At 37.7% G+C, this 5,725-nt stretch overlaps 1 long non-coding RNA gene across 1 annotated transcript; it reads left to right on the top strand.

Moving 5' to 3' along the window:
* Positions 438-1,866, top strand: LOC109230507. The gene is made up of 3 exons (XR_002068653.1): positions 438-562; positions 1,194-1,523; positions 1,742-1,866. It is a non-coding gene; the product is annotated as an uncharacterized LOC109230507 (long non-coding RNA).

The raw sequence follows: 5,725 nt of genomic DNA on the forward strand, positions 1-5,725 counted from the left end.
GAGCCCGGTGCGTCTTCTAATCATATAAATAGAGAAGAAATATTTGATGAAGGGCACGTTGAGGGTCATAATGAGATTATACAAAGTTTTATGAATTGGTCGAAGATGGCAATCAACCATTATACGAAGGGTGTACGAAGTATTCCAAATTGTCCTTTCTTATCAAAATGTATCATATAAAATGTCTTTGTCGAATGACTGACAAGGCGATGAGTATGATATTAGAATTGTTAAAAGATGCCTTTGATGCCAAGATTCCTGGTTCTTTTTATGAGGCCAAGAAAACCATCAACAAACTTGGTCTTAATTTGTATGGACTATACTGTTCTTTGTGTGGACTATACTTACTCTAAAAAGACTCGTTGACGGATGGGACCAGGACCCACTTCAAGATGTGCATTGCATTAAAGTTATCAAAGTTTCCATCTTTTGGTTGTTTTTTTGTCCACTTTGTAAATTAAGAAGTTTTATTTCATATGGTTTGTATGCTTCTTAATTTTGCACAAGTCATCACAAACCAATACAACGATGACTCTGGTTATTTTTAGTGAATTCCGTGAAGGTGTAAAAAGCAATTGTACTTAGCTAGAATTTAGTTGATTGTATTGTCTTATGTCCTGTTTTCTGTGTAGTCGAGTGATAGATGATTATCATAGAAATTTTCTATTGGATATAATGTGTTAGGAGGATTTGATACACTGATTGGCATTGATCTGCTCCCTTCTTGCTCAGGCGTTTGTTGTACTGATAATTTTTCTTTTGTTTTGGTGATTTGCAGAGTGGTTTAAAACTTATATGAGGAATAACAATAATGAGGACTTACGAGTTATGCCAAGTTGTTAAAAGTTTTAATATTTTTTGCTGTGAGTTTCGATGTTGATATATATGAAGTCATTTAGTGCGGTTTTTGTGTGTTCTATGGAAATGAGATCTGCTGCTTCTACGAAAATGATATATATGAGGTGATTAGTGTTGTTATGTTAGCAGATTAGCGTTAAATGAGATCTGCTGCTTCTACGGAAATTTTGGCTAGACCATATGGTGTAAATTGCATTTCATTTTGGGATGTGGTGTTATGAATCTGTTGATGGTTTGATTCATGTTTTAGCTAGCAGTTTAATGTACAATTCTTGTCATTTCCAAGTTCCAAGCACCTTCATATTGCTCAGTTTATGCTTCTTCAATTTTTGTAGGAAAGAATTGAAGAAATTCGAAGTGAAAGAGCAGAAAGTCTTGATGAACCTTCACCAAATGATGCACTTGGCATAGTATTTGGTCCCGAGCACCCCGGCCGTGTTCGAGGTTTAGGCTTGGGTGTAGTTCCAACTGTAGCATTCAAACAGACATCTGCGAGATATCGTCGTGCTTATGTGGGTTCATCTAGCACTACCGCTCCAACTCCGGCGTGGCAGCAAGCGATGACAAATGTGAAATCAAAACTAAATGCACTAATTAGCTTATATGAAAGGAACATAGGGAATATCCCCGAGGAGTTTGCTCACTTATTTTCCACTCCTCCACAGGTATAAGTTCTCTTGCTACAGTAAAATTTTAGTTACTTGCTTTTCTTATGGTTCTTTTTTAACATAAAGTGGTTTCCTAATCCGTGTAGTTACCTTTTTGGTGATTAAAGTCATTGATTTCAATGTGATTTATGTATATCCAGTCCTGCTACTTCAGCTTACCTGTTAAAATTTTAGTTATTTGCTTATTGACTGTATTTTTTCTTTCTTTTTTTCAGGCACCAGATTTAGGAAGTGATGCACCAGTTGAACCAAGAAGATCTTTAGATGAAAGTAACAACGATGATCGTCCAAGTGTGAATTAGTGATTATTTTATAGGATCAACTATGGATCTTTTGGATATTACTGTGGAAATACACTTTTAAGCATTAATATTTAGATGATGTAATTTTGGTATACTTGTGTAAGTGTGAATTTGTGATTATTTTGTTGGATTAACTATGAATCTTTTGGATATTATTGTTGAAATACACTTTGAAGCATTAATATTTGGATGATGTAATTTTGGTATACTTGTGTTTTATATAATGAATATTTTTCTTATTTAGTCTTTTATATTGGGTTTAATTGATTATGAAGTGCTACAGAAGTTTCAAAGCATAGCATTCAATAAATAGGACTCTAAATGTGAAAAAATAGGATTGTGAATAGGCTTAAAAAGAAAAAAAAAACATTATGGCGGTTTAAAACCGCCTTAATATGCAAAAATAAAAGCCACATTAAAACTGTTGAAATACGACGGTTTGCCTAGAAACGTCATAATATAATTTTGGCGGACGGGATTGTGGCGCTTTTAAAAGCCGCCGTTAATGTGTATTATGGCGGTTTGAAACCGCCATTATATGCTAAAATAACCGCCGTAATAACCACGTTTTCTTGTAGTGCTGATGGATAATCTAAGATAGTAAATATCAATTGACGAGTACCATATTTATCTGATATAACTAAGTTTCCATTCTCATATTTCAAGAACTGAAGTGAAAAAACTGTGTCATCACTATAGGAAACAAGAATCCCGGCTAATTCACCTCCCTCTTCATCCCACATGAATCCACCACGTCCTCCCACGGGGCCAACTTTGATCATATCCATATTCTTTTATTTTTTTTCTGAATAATTTTGGAAAATCTAGTTATAGTGTATATATAGAAGAGTTTCAACTCCTGATTAAGAAGTTTTTGAGTCGTATTAATTAGGATTTGGAGCCTTTTCATTTATCACACGTTAGGACTTTTGTTCTTCTATCTCGAAATAGGAGTAGTCTGACGCTTAGTTTCTCTTTCAATTTAATTTTGAAAGTTCAATGATTTCAGTTTTCATTATCTTAATTTCTTCTTTTGATAATTAAAAGACCTTGAAGACAGTTTTTCTCGAAACATGAAGATGACATTTTGGCAATCAAAATGTGATGTACCTCACTATCATAGAGGACGGGGCTTTACCATCTTAACTTTTTCAATAAAAAACTTAAAAGATAACCCTTACATAATAACCATGCACCAATCAGTAGATCGATTGCGCAAAAGTAAAACCAAATAAGCATAGCGTAAAGTATGACACTAAAAAGTCTTCCGAGTCTTTCCACTGTCCACACCCGAGTCTTAGCTCCATCATACATGTCCTTAATTACCCTAATGTAAGCTACATTAACACCTCTAGCTTCCAAACATCCCTATAAGATCTCCCTTGGGATTTTGTCGTAGACTTTCTCTAGGTCAATGAACACCAGAACTATATCAGTTGGAAACTTAATTACTAGAAGGTGAATTTATATCATGAGTTAATAATCTTCTTCCTTTTCAACCTTCACTCGTGGATTCTCAAGTTGATCAATGTAACGACCCGACTGGTCGTTTTGCCTTTTAGAACCCCGTTCCCCTAAATAAAACCTTCCACACTTGCTTTAGCTAATTTACGACTTGCGGGGACGGTTGGTTCGGGAGTTGGAAGAGTTTTGTGCGAAATATGTCTAATTGTTTCTTTAAGATTCCCTTAAAAGACCAAGTTTGACTTCGGTCAACTTTTTGGAAAAACGGACCCGGACTCGTGATTTGACGGTCCCGGGAGGTCCGTGCAAAAATATGGGACCTGGGCGTATGCCCGGAATCGAATTCCGAGGTCCCTAGCCAGTGTAATGAATTTTTATTGAAAATTGCTAAATTGAAATCCTAAGAGTTTAATAAAAAGGAAAAATGCTTGATCACATTGATATCGGGCCCGTATGTTGGTTCCGGAGCCCGGTACAGGTTCGGTATAATATTTTAGTCTTGTCTGTGAAATTTGGTGAGAAACGGGATTGATTTGACGTGATTCGGGCGTTCGGTTGAAAAGATAGGAATTTGGGTGTTCTTGAGGAATTCATGCATTTTGGGGTTAAATCCGTGGTTTTAGTGTTAATTAGGCGATTTGATTGCTTGAGCAAGTTTGCACATTGTTGTAGGACTTGCGTGAGTGTTCGGAGTGGAGCCCCGAGGGCTCGGGTGAGATTCGGGCATGGTTGGAGGTAGGAAAAACATACCAGTTTTTCTGGTATTTTTGCCCTTGCTGCAGGTCTCGCAATTGCGAGAAGGCCATCGCAATTGCGAACTCGCAACTGCGAGGGGGGCATCGCATTTGCGAACTGGGACCGGCTGGACAGTGGTCGCATTTGCGACCTTCTTCTTCGCAATTGCGAAACCAGGGTGTCCGCATTTGCGAGCCTTTCTTCGCATTTGCGAACCCTGGGTGTCCGCATTTGCGACCCCGTCCATCGCATTTGCGATCATGGCAGGAAAGGGGGGGCTGTTCGCATTTGCGATAGAATTGTCGCAATTGCGAGCCTGGTGTCGCAATTGCGACATCAGAGGGCTGGGCATGGGTTTTAAAAACGGGACTTTGAGCATTTGTTTCATTTCTACACAACACTTGGGCGATTTGAGAGCTTCCAAAGAGGGGATTTCAACATATCATTTTGAGGTAAGATATTTCCATTCATCCTTAGTTAAATACATGTATATTGGGTAGATTAAACACCAAAAATTTGGTAAAATCAAAGGGATTAGAGCTAGACCTAGGATTTTAATAAAACTAAGATTTAACCACGAAATTTGTTATGAAATGAACTAGAAATCATATATTATTGATCCTTAGGTAGTAGAGAACGACTTCCTTCGAAAAATTTCGGAATCCGGGCACGTGGGCCCGGGGTTGAAATTTAGGAAACTCGTGTAAATAGTTGGGAAATGGCTTGTGAGCTTATATTAATTAGTTCTTACTTCATTTAACTAGTTTAAGATCGTTCGGCTCCGAATTCGATGGCTTGGGCTTGTTCTTGATATTGGAAGTGCGCTTTGGAGCGAGGTGAGTCTCCTTTCTAACCTTGTAAGAGGGAATTGTCCCCATAGGTGAATTAATTGGTTATGTGCTCCTATTTGTGGGGGCTACGTACGCACGAGGTGACGAGAGTCCATGCGTAGCTACTATTATGCTACTGTCCGGGTAGTATAGGACCCAAAAGCATGCTATACTTGGATTAATTGTAAACCTATTGACAGCTCGGATTGCTTAAACCACATAGAATTAATAAATAAAGTTCAAAAAGGATTAAACTTCTTTTCTTAAATTGTTAAAAGAGAAAGTGGCTTTTATTTGAATAAATATTCCCTGATAGATTCTTAATTTGCTATCTGAGCATGTATTTCTATGTGTACTTGCGTCGCATGCATGATTCGCGAGCAGGGTGATTGTTTAATTTATGTTGACCGCATCGCTTGGATAGTTCGCGAGCGGGGGAAATGATGCATCTATGGTTCGCGCCGTTCGACCTCGGCAGTGCACAGTTTATTTTCCGTTGGAACGGGCCGTACGCCTCGGCATGATTTGCGCATGCTTGTATTGCTTGCCTTGAAACTTACTAAAGTTGTTATAGCCTCTTTCCGGCTTGAGAATAATTGTATAAATGATAAAAAGGAATTTGGAAATTTCCTATAAAGGAAAAATTGTTCATTTGCTTCAACCTATCGAATTATATCATGTTTATAAAAATTTGCGATTTAACATATTGTTGATATATCATTATTGGACCACTAGTAAGTGTCGAAGGCGACCATCTCGTCTCTACTTCTTCAAGATTAGACGGGATACTCATTGAGTACACGTTGTTTTCGTACTCATACTACACTTCTGTAGATTTTTGTTGCACAGGCATATGCATCTCTAGTGG

This window comes from Nicotiana attenuata, chromosome 7, assembly GCF_001879085.1.
Source record: "Nicotiana attenuata strain UT chromosome 7, NIATTr2, whole genome shotgun sequence".
In the NCBI taxonomy this organism is placed as follows: domain Eukaryota; kingdom Viridiplantae; phylum Streptophyta; class Magnoliopsida; order Solanales; family Solanaceae; genus Nicotiana; species Nicotiana attenuata.